Raw genomic sequence first — 12,460 nt, forward strand, 5'->3', positions numbered from 1 at the left:
TCCTATGCTTTATTAAATTGTATTTATGTTGTTTTATCCTATGCTTTATTAAATTGTATTTATGTTGTTTTATCCTATGCTTTATTAAATTGTATTTATGTTGTTTTAACCTATGCTTTATTAAATTGTATTTATGTTGTTTTAACCTATGCTTTATTAAATTGTATGTATGTTGTTTTATCCTATGCTTTATTAAATTGTGTTTATGTTGCTTTAACCTTTGCTTTATTAAATTGTATTTATGTTGTTTTATCCTATGCTTTATTAAATTGTATTTATGTTGTTCTATCCTATGCTTTATTTTATTGTATTATGTTGTTTTATCGTATGCTTTATTAAATTGTATTTATGTTGTTTTATCCTATGATTTATTAAATTGTGTTTATGTTGTTTTATCCTATTCTTTATTAAATTGTATTCATGTCGTTTTAACCCATGCTTTATTAAATTGTTTTCATGTTGTTTTATCCTATGCTTTATTAAATTGTATTTATGTTGTTTTATCCTATGCTTTATTAAATTGTATTTATGTTGTTTAATCATATGCTTTATTAAATTGTATTTATGTTGTTTTATCCTATGCTTTATTAAATTGTGTTTATGTTGTTTTATCCTATGCCTTATTAAATTGTATTTATGTTGTTTTAACCTATGCTTAATTAAATTGTATTTAAGCTGTTTTATCCTATGTTATATTAAATTGTATTTACGTGGTTTCATCCTATGCTTTATTAAATTGTATTTATTTTGTTTTAACCTATGCTTTATTAAATTGTATTTATGTTGTTTTATCCTATGCTTTATTAAATTGTATTTATGTTGTTTTAACCTATGCTTTATTAAATTGTATTTATGTTGTTTTATCCTATGCTTTATTAAATTGTATTTACGTGGTTTCATCCTATGCTTTATTAAATTGTATTTATGTTGTTTTAAGCTATGCTTTATTAAATTGTATTTATGTTGTTTTATCCTATGCTTTATTAAATTGCATTTATGTTGTTTTATTATTTGCTTTATTAAATTGTATTTATGTTGTTTTATCCTATGCTTTATTAAATTGCATTTATGTTGTTTTATTATTTGCTTTATTAAATTGTATTTATGTTGTTTTATCCTATGCTTTGTTAAATTCATCTATGTTGTTTTATCCTATGCTTTATTAAATTGAATTTATGTTGTTTTATTCTATGCTTTATTAACTTGTATTTATGTGGTTTTATCCTATGATTTATTAAATTGTATTTATGTTGTTTTATCCTATGCTTTATTAAATTGTATTTATGTGGTTTTATCCTATGCTTTATTAAATTGTATTTATGTTGTTTTATCCTATGCTTTATTAAATTGCATCTATGTTGTTGTATCCTATGCTTTATTAAATTGTATTTATGTTGTTTTATCCTATGCTTTATTAAATTGTATTCATGTGGTTTTATCCTATGCTTTATTAAATTTGTTTATGTTGTTTTATCCTATGCTTTATTAAATTGTATTTATGTGGTTTTATCCTATGCTTTACTAAATTGTATTTATGTTATTTTATCCTATGCTTTATTAAATTGTATTTATGTTGTTTTATCCTATGCTTTATTAAATTGTATTTATGTTGTTTTGTCCTATGCTTTATTAAATTGTATTTATGTTGTTTTGTCCTATGCTTTATTAAATTGTATTTATGTTGTTTTAACCCATGCTTTATTAAATTGTATTTATGTTGTTTTATCCTATGCTTTATTAAATTGTATTTATGTTGTTTTATCCTATGCTTTATTAAATTGTATTTATGTTGTTTTATCCTATGCTTTATTTAATTGTATATATGTTGTTTTATCCTACGCTTTATTAAATTGTATTTATCTTGTTTTGTCCTATGCTTTATTAAATTGTATTTATGTTGTTTTAACCTATGCTTTATTAAATTGCATTTATGTTGTTTTATTATTTGCTTTATTAAATTGTATTTATGTTGTTTTATCCTATGCTTTATTAAATTCATCTATGTTGTTTTATCCTATGCTTTATTAAATTGAATTTATGTTGTTTTATTCTATGCTTTATTAACTTGTATTTATGTGGTTTTATCCTATGATTTATTAAATTGTATTTATGTTGTTTTATCCTATGCTTTATTAAATTGTATTTATGTGGTTTTATCCTATGCTTTATTAAATTGTATTTATGTTGTTTTATCCTATGCTTTATTAAATTGCATCTATGTTGTTGTATCCTATGCTTTATTAAATTGTATTTATGTTGTTTTATCCTATGCTTTATTAAATTGTATTTATGTGGTTTTATCCTATGCTTTATTAAATTGTATTTATGTTGTTTTATCCTATGCTTTATTAAATTGTATTTATGTGGTTTTATCCTATGCTTTATTAAATTGTATTTATGTTGTTTTATCCTATGCTTTATTAAATTGCATCTATGTTGTTTTATCCTATGCTTTATTAAATTGTGTTTATTTTGTTTTATCCTATGCTTTATTAAATTGTATTTATGTTGTTTTAACCCATGTTTCATTAAATTGTATTTATGTTGTTTTATCCTATGCTTTATTAAATTGTATATATGTTGTTTTGTCCTATGCTTTATTAAATTGTATTTATGTTGTTTTATCCTATGCTTTATTAAATTGTATTTATGTTGTTTTATCCTATGCTTTATTAAATTGTATTTATGTTGTTTTATCCTATGCTTTATTAAATTGTATTTATGTTGTTTTAACCTATGCTTTATTAAATTGTATTTATGTTGTTTTAACCTATGCTTTATTAAATTGTATGTATGTTGTTTTATCCTATGCTTTATTAAATTGTGTTTATGTTGCTTTAACCTTTGCTTTATTAAATTGTATTTATGTTGTTTTATCCTATGCTTTATTAAATTGTATTTATGTTGTTTTATCCTATGCTTTATTTTATTGTATTATGTTGTTTTATCGTATGCTTTATTAAATTGTATTTATGTTGTTTTATCCTATGATTTATTAAATTGTGTTTATGTTGTTTTATCCTATTCTTTATTAAATTGTAATCATGTCGTTTTAACCCATGCTTTATTAAATTGTTTTCATGTTGTTTTATCCTATGCTTTATTAAATTGTATTTATGTTGTTTTATCCTATGCTTTATTAAATTGTATTTATGTTGTTTAATCATATGCTTTATTAAATTGTATTTATGTTGTTTTATCCTATGCTTTATTAAATTGTGTTTATGTTGTTTTATCCTATGCCTTATTAAATTGTATTTATGTTGTTTTAACCTATGCTTAATTAAATTGTATTTATGCTGTTTTATCCTATGTTATATTAAATTGTATTTACGTGGTTTCATCCTATGCTTTATTAAATTGTATTTATTTTGTTTTAACCTATGCTTTATTAAATTGTATTTATGTTGTTTTATCCTATGCTTTATTAAATTGTATTTATGTTGTTTTAACCTATGCTTTATTAAATTGTATTTATGTTGTTTTATCCTATGCTTTATTAAATTGTATTTACGTGGTTTCATCCTATGCTTTATTAAATTGTATTTATGTTGTTTTAACCTATGCTTTATTAAATTGTATTTATGTTGTTTTATCCTATGCTTTATTAAATTGCATTTATGTTGTCTTATTATTTGCTTTATTAAATTGTATTTATGTTGTTTTATCCTATGCTTTATTAAATTGCATTTATGTTGTTTTATTATTTGCTTTATTAAATTGTATTTATGTTGTTTTATCCTATGCTTTGTTAAATTCATCTATGTTGTTTTATCCTATGTTTTATTAAATTGAATTTATGTTGTTTTATTCTATGCTTTATTAACTTGTATTTATGTGGTTTTATCCTATGATTTATTAAATTGTATTTATGTTGTTTTATCCTATGCTTTATTAAATTGTATTTATGTGGTTTATCCTATGCTTTATTAAATTGTATTTATGTTGTTTTATCCTATGCTTTATTAAATTGCATCTATGTTGTTGTATCCTATGCTTTATTAAATTGTATTTATGTTGTTTTATCCTGTGCTTTATTAAATTGTATTCATGTGGTTTTATCCTATGCTTTATTAAATTTGTTTATGTTGTTTTATCCTATGCTTTATTAAATTGTATTTATGTGGTTTTATCCTATGCTTTACTAAATTGTATTTATGTTATTTTATCCTATGCTTTATTAAATTGTATTTATGTTGTTTTATCCTATGCTTTATTAAATTGTATTTATGTGGTTTTATCCTATGCTTTATTAAATTGTATTTATGTTGTTTTATCCTATGCTTTATTAAATTGTATTTATGTGGTTTTATCCTATGCTTTATTAAATTGTATTTATGTTGTTTTATCCTATGCTTTATTAAATTGCATCTATGTTGTTTTATCCTATGCTTTATTAAATTGTGTTTATTTTGTTTTATCCTATGCTTTATTAAATTGTATTTATGTTGTTTTAACCCATGTTTTATTAAATTGTATTTATGTTGTTTTATCCTATGCTTTATTAAATTGTATATATGTTGTTTTGTCCTATGCTTTATTAAATTGTATTTATGTTGTTTTATCCTATGCTTTATTAAATTGTATTTATGTTGTTTTATCCTATGCTTTATTAAATTGTATTTATGTTGTTTTATCCTATGCTTTATTAAATTGTATTTATGTTGTTTTAACCTATGCTTTATTAAATTGTATTTATGTTGTTTTAACCTATGCTTTATTAAATTGTATGTATGTTGTTTTATCCTATGCTTTATTAAATTGTGTTTATGTTGCTTTAACCTTTGCTTTATTAAATTGTATTTATGTTGTTTTATCCTATGCTTTATTAAATTGTATTTATGTTGTTTTATCCTATGCTTTATTAAATTGCATCTATGTTGTTGTATGCTATGCTTTATTAAATTGTATTTATGTTGTTTTATCCTGTGCTTTATTAAATTGTATTCATGTGGTTTTATCCTATGCTTTATTAAATTTGTTTATGTTGTTTTATCCTATGCTTTATTAAATTGTATTTATGTGGTTTTATCCTATGCTTTACTAAATTGTATTTATGTTATTTTATCCTATGCTTTATTAAATTGTATTTATGTTGTTTTATCCTATGCTTTATTAAATTGTATTTATGTGGTTTTATCCTATGCTTTATTAAATTGTATTTATGTTGTTTTATCCTATGCTTTATTAAATTGTATTTATGTGGTTTTATCCTATGCTTTATTAAATTGTATTTATGTTGTTTTATCCTATGCTTTATTAAATTGCATCTATGTTGTTTTATCCTATGCTTTATTAAATTGTGTTTATTTTGTTTTATCCTATGCTTTATTAAATTGTATTTATGTTGTTTTAACCCATGTTTTATTAAATTGTATTTATGTTGTTTTATCCTATGCTTTATTAAATTGTATATATGTTGTTTTGTCCTATGCTTTATTAAATTGTATTTATGTTGTTTTATCCTATGCTTTATTAAATTGTATTTATGTTGTTTTATCCTATGCTTTATTAAATTGTATTTATGTTGTTTTATCCTATGCTTTATTAAATTGTATTTATGTTGTTTTAACCTATGCTTTATTAAATTGTATTTATGTTGTTTTAACCTATGCTTTATTAAATTGTATGTATGTTGTTTTATCCTATGCTTTATTAAATTGTGTTTATGTTGCTTTAACCTTTGCTTTATTAAATTGTATTTATGTTGTTTTATCCTATGCTTTATTAAATTGTATTTATGTTGTTTTATCCTATGCTTTATTTTATTGTATTATGTTGTTTTATCGTATGCTTTATTAAATTGTATTTATGTTGTTTTATCCTATGATTTATTAAATTGTGTTTATGTTGTTTTATCCTATTCTTTATTAAATTGTATTCATGTCGTTTTAACCCATGCTTTATTAAATTGTTTTCATGTTGTTTTATCCTATGCTTTATTAAATTGCATTTATGTTGTTTTATTATTTGCTTTATTAAATTGTATTTATGTTGTTTTATCCTATGCTTTATTAAATTGCATTTATGTTGTTTTATTATTTGCTTTATTAAATTGTATTTATGTTGTTTTATCCTATGCTTTGTTAAATTCATCTATGTTGTTTTATCCTATGTTTTATTAAATTGAATTTATGTTGTTTTATTCTATGCTTTATTAACTTGTATTTATGTGGTTTTATCCTATGATTTATTAAATCGTATTTATGTTGTTTTATCCTATGCTTTATTAAATTGTATTTATGTGGTTTTATCCTATCCTTTATTAAATTGTATTTATGTTGTTTTATCCTATGCTTTATTAAATTGCATCTATGTTGTTGTATCCTATGCTTTATTAAATTGTATTTATGTTGTTTTATCCTATGCTTTATTAAATTGTATTCATGTGGTTTTATCCTATGCTTTATTAAATTTGTTTATGTTGTTTTATCCTATGCTTTATTAAATTGTATTTATGTTGTTTTATCCTATGCTTTATTAAATTGTATTTATGTTGTTTTATCCTATGCTTTATTTAATTGTATATATGCTGTTTTATCCTATGCTTTATTAAATTGTATTTATCTTGTTTTGTCCTAGGCTTTATTAAATTGTATTTATGTTGTTTTAACCTATGCTTTATTAAATTGCATTTATGTTGTTTTATTATTTGCTTTATTAAATTGTATTTATGTTGTTTTATCCTATGCTTTATTAAATTCATCTATGTTGTTTTATCCTATGCTTTATTAAATTGAATTTATGTTGTTTTATTCTATGCTTTATTAACTTGTATTTATGTGGTTTTATCCTATGATTTATTAAATTGTATTTATGTTGTTTTATCCTATGCTTTATTAAATTGTATTTATGTGGTTTTATCCTATGCTTTATTAAATTGCATCTATGTTGTTGTATCCTATGCTTTATTAAATTGTATTTATGTTGTTTTATCCTATGCTTTATTAAATTGTATTCATGTGGTTTTATCCTATGCTTTATTAAAATTGTATTTATGTTGTTTTATCCTATGCTTTATTAAATTGTATTTATGTGGTTTTATCCTATGCTTTATTAAATTGTATTTATGTTGTTTTATCCTATGCTTTATTAAATTGTATTTATGTTGTTTAATCATATGCTTTATTAAATTGTATTTATGTTGTTTTATCCTATGCTTTATTAAATTGTGTTTATGTTGTTTTATCCTATGCCTTATTAAATTGTATTTATGTTGTTTTAACCTATGCTTAATTAAATTGTATTTATGCTGTTTTATCCTATGTTATATTAAATTGTATTTACGTGGTTTCATCCTATGCTTTATTAAATTGTATTTATTTTGTTTTAACCTATGCTTTATTAAATTGTATTTATGTTGTTTTATCCTATGCTTTATTAAATTGTATTTATGTTGTTTTAACCTATGCTTTATTAAATTGGATTTATGTTGTTTTATCCTATGCTTTATTAAATTGTATTTACGTGGTTTCATCCTATGCTTTATTAAATTGTATTTATGTTATTTTAACCTATGCTTTATTAAATTGTATTTATGTTGTTTTATCCTATGCTTTATTAAATTGCATTTATGTTGTTTTATTATTTGCTTTATTAAATTGTATTTATGTTGTTTTATCCTATGCTTTGTTAAATTGCATTTATGTTGTTTTATTATTTGCTTTATTAAATTGTATTTATGTTGTTTTATCCTATGCTTTGTTAAATTCATCTATGTTGTTTTATCCAATGCTTTATTAAATTGAATTTATGTTGTTTTATTCTATGCTTTATTAACTTGTATTTATGTGGTTTTATCCTATGATTTATTAAATTGTATTTATGTTGTTTTATCCTATGCTTTATTAAATTGTATTTATGTGGTTTTATCCTATGCTTTATTAAATTGTATTTATGATGTTTTATCCTATGCTTTATTAAATTGCATCTATGTTGTTGTATCCTATGCTTTATTAAATTGTATTTATGTTGTTTTATCCTATGCTTTATTAAATTGTATTCATGTGGTTTTATCCTATGCTTTATTAAATTGTATTTATGTTGTTTTATCCTATGCTTTATTAAATTGTATTTATGTGGTTTTATCCTATGCTTTACTAAATTGTATTTATGTTATTTTATCCTATGCATTATTAAATTGTATTTATGTTGTTTTATCCTATGCTTTATTAAATTGTATTTATGTTGTTTTGTCCTATGCTTTATTAAATTGTATTTATGTTGTTTTGTCCTATGCTTTATTAAATTGTATTTATGTTGTTTTAACCCATGCTTTATTAAATTGTATTTATGTTGTTTTATCCTATGCTTTATTAAATTGTATTTATGTTGTTTTATCCTATGCTTTATTAAATTGTATTTATGTTGTTTTATCCTATGTTTTATTAAATTGTATTTATGTTGTTTTATCCTATGCTTTATTAAATTGTATTTATGTTGTTTTATCCTATGCTTTATTAAATTGTATTCATGTTGTTTTATCCTATGCTTTATGAAACTGTTTTCATGTTGTTTTATCCTATGCTTTATTAAATTGTATTTATGTTGTTTTATCCTATGCTTTATTAAATTGTATTTATTTTGTTTTGTCCTATGCTTTATTAAATTGTATTTATCTTGTTTTGTCCTATGCTTTATTAAATTGTATTTATGTTGTTTTAACCTATGCTTTATTAAATTGCATTTATGTTGTTTTATTATTTGCTTTATTAAATTGTATTTATATTGTTTTATCCTATGCTTTATTAAATTCATCTATGTTGTTTTATCCTATGCTTTATTAAATTGAATTTATGTTGTTTTATTCTATGCTTTATTAACTTGTATTTATGTGGTTTTATCCTATGATTTATTAAATTGTATTTATGTTGTTTTATCCTATGCCTTATTATTAAATTGTATTTATGTGGTTTTATCCTATGCTTTATTAAATTGTATTTATGTTGTTTTATCCTATGCTTTATTAAATTGCATCTATGTTGTTTTATCCTATGCTTTATTAAATTGTGTTTATTTTGTTTTATCCTATGCTTTATTAAATTGTATTTATGTTGTTTTAACCCATGTTTTATTAAATTGTATTTATGTTGTTTTATCCTATGCTTTATTAAATTGTATATATGTTGTTTTGTCCTATGCTTTATTAAATTGTATTCATCTTGTTTTGTCCTGTGCTTTATTAAATTGTATTTATGTTGTTTTAACCTATGCTTTATTAAATTGTATTTATGTTGTTTTATCCTATGCTTTATTAAATTGTATTTATGTTGTTTTATCCTATGCTTTATTAAATTGTATTTATGTTGTTTTATCCTATGCTTTATTAAATTGTATTTATGTTGTTTTAACCTATGCTTTATTAAATTGTATTTATGTTGTTTTAACCTATGCTTTATTAAATTGTATGTATGTTGTTTTATCCTATGCTTTATTAAATTGTGTTTATGTTGCTTTAACCTTTGCTTTATTAAATTGTATTTATGTTGTTTTATCCTATGCTTTATTAAATTGTATTTATGTTGTTTTATCCTATGCTTTATTTTATTGTATTATTTTGTTTTATCGTATGCTTTATTAAATTGTATTTATGTTGTTTTATCCTATGATTTATTAAATTGTGTTTATGTTGTTTTATCCTATTCTTTATTAATTGTATTCATGTCGTTTTAACCCATGCTTTATTAAATTGTTTTCATGTTGTTTTATCCTATGCTTTATTAAATTGTATTTATGTTGTTTTATCCTATGCTTTATTAAATTGTATTTATGTGGTTTTATCCTATGCTTTATTAAATTGCATCTATGTTGTTGTATCCTATGCTTTATTAAATTGTATTTATGTTGTTTTATCCTATGCTTTATTAAATTGTATTCATGTGGTTTTATCCTATGCTTTATTAAAATTGTATTTATGTTGTTTTATCCTATGCTTTATTAAATTGTATTTATGTGGTTTTATCCTATGCTTTATTAAATTGTATTTATGTTGTTTTATCCTATGCTTTATTAAATTGTATTTATGTTGTTTAATCATATGCTTTATTAAATTGTATTTATGTTGTTTTATCCTATGCTTTATTAAATTGTGTTTATGTTGTTTTATCCTATGCCTTATTAAATTGTATTTATGTTGTTTTAACCTATGCTTAATTAAATTGTATTTATGCTGTTTTATCCTATGTTATATTAAATTGTATTTACGTGGTTTCATCCTATGCTTTATTAAATTGTATTTATTTTGTTTTAACCTATGCTTTATTAAATTGTATTTATGTTGTTTTATCCTATGCTTTATTAAATTGTATTTATGTTGTTTTAACCTATGCTTTATTAAATTGGATTTATGTTGTTTTATCCTATGCTTTATTAAATTGTATTTACGTGGTTTCATCCTATGCTTTATTAAATTGTATTTATGTTATTTTAACCTATGCTTTATTAAATTGTATTTATGTTGTTTTATCCTATGCTTTATTAAATTGCATTTATGTTGTTTTATTATTTGCTTTATTAAATTGTATTTATGTTGTTTTATCCTATGCTTTGTTAAATTGCATTTATGTTGTTTTATTATTTGCTTTATTAAATTGTATTTATGTTGTTTTATCCTATGCTTTGTTAAATTCATCTATGTTGTTTTATCCAATGCTTTATTAAATTGAATTTATGTTGTTTTATTCTATGCTTTATTAACTTGTATTTATGTGGTTTTATCCTATGATTTATTAAATTGTATTTATGTTGTTTTATCCTATGCTTTATTAAATTGTATTTATGTGGTTTTATCCTATGCTTTATTAAATTGTATTTATGATGTTTTATCCTATGCTTTATTAAATTGCATCTATGTTGTTGTATCCTATGCTTTATTAAATTGTATTTATGTTGTTTTATCCTATGCTTTATTAAATTGTATTCATGTGGTTTTATCCTATGCTTTATTAAATTGTATTTATGTTGTTTTATCCTATGCTTTATTAAATTGTATTTATGTGGTTTTATCCTATGCTTTACTAAATTGTATTTATGTTATTTTATCCTATGCATTATTAAATTGTATTTATGTTGTTTTATCCTATGCTTTATTAAATTGTATTTATGTTGTTTTGTCCTATGCTTTATTAAATTGTATTTATGTTGTTTTGTCCTATGCTTTATTAAATTGTATTTATGTTGTTTTAACCCATGCTTTATTAAATTGTATTTATGTTGTTTTATCCTATGCTTTATTAAATTGTATTTATGTTGTTTTATCCTATGCTTTATTAAATTGTATTTATGTTGTTTTATCCTATGTTTTATTAAATTGTATTTATGTTGTTTTATCCTATGCTTTATTAAATTGTATTTATGTTGTTTTATCCTATGCTTTATTAAATTGTATTCATGTTGTTTTATCCTATGCTTTATGAAACTGTTTTCATGTTGTTTTATCCTATGCTTTATTAAATTGTATTTATGTTGTTTTATCCTATGCTTTATTAAATTGTATTTATTTTGTTTTGTCCTATGCTTTATTAAATTGTATTTATCTTGTTTTGTCCTATGCTTTATTAAATTGTATTTATGTTGTTTTAACCTATGCTTTATTAAATTGCATTTATGTTGTTTTATTATTTGCTTTATTAAATTGTATTTATATTGTTTTATCCTATGCTTTATTAAATTCATCTATGTTGTTTTATCCTATGCTTTATTAAATTGAATTTATGTTGTTTTATTCTATGCTTTATTAACTTGTATTTATGTGGTTTTATCCTATGATTTATTAAATTGTATTTATGTTGTTTTATCCTATGCCTTATTATTAAATTGTATTTATGTGGTTTTATCCTATGCTTTATTAAATTGTATTTATGTTGTTTTATCCTATGCTTTATTAAATTGCATCTATGTTGTTTTATCCTATGCTTTATTAAATTGTGTTTATTTTGTTTTATCCTATGCTTTATTAAATTGTATTTATGTTGTTTTAACCCATGTTTTATTAAATTGTATTTATGTTGTTTTATCCTATGCTTTATTAAATTGTATATATGTTGTTTTGTCCTATGCTTTATTAAATTGTATTCATCTTGTTTTGTCCTGTGCTTTATTAAATTGTATTTATGTTGTTTTAACCTATGCTTTATTAAATTGTATTTATGTTGTTTTATCCTATGCTTTATTAAATTGTATTTATGTTGTTTTATCCTATGCTTTATTAAATTGTATTTATGTTGTTTTATCCTATGCTTTATTAAATTGTATTTATGTTGTTTTAACCTATGCTTTATTAAATTGTATTTATGTTGTTTTAACCTATGCTTTATTAAATTGTATGTATGTTGTTTTATCCTATGCTTTATTAAATTGTGTTTATGTTGCTTTAACCTTTGCTTTATTAAATTGTATTTATGTTGTTTTATCCTATGCTTTATTAAATTGTATTTATGTTGTTTTATCCTATGCTTTATTT

This window comes from Phyllobates terribilis, unplaced genomic scaffold, assembly GCF_046119375.1.
Source record: "Phyllobates terribilis strain yellow unplaced genomic scaffold, ASM4611937v1 Scaffold_23__1_contigs__length_19252631, whole genome shotgun sequence".
In the NCBI taxonomy this organism is placed as follows: domain Eukaryota; kingdom Metazoa; phylum Chordata; class Amphibia; order Anura; family Dendrobatidae; genus Phyllobates; species Phyllobates terribilis.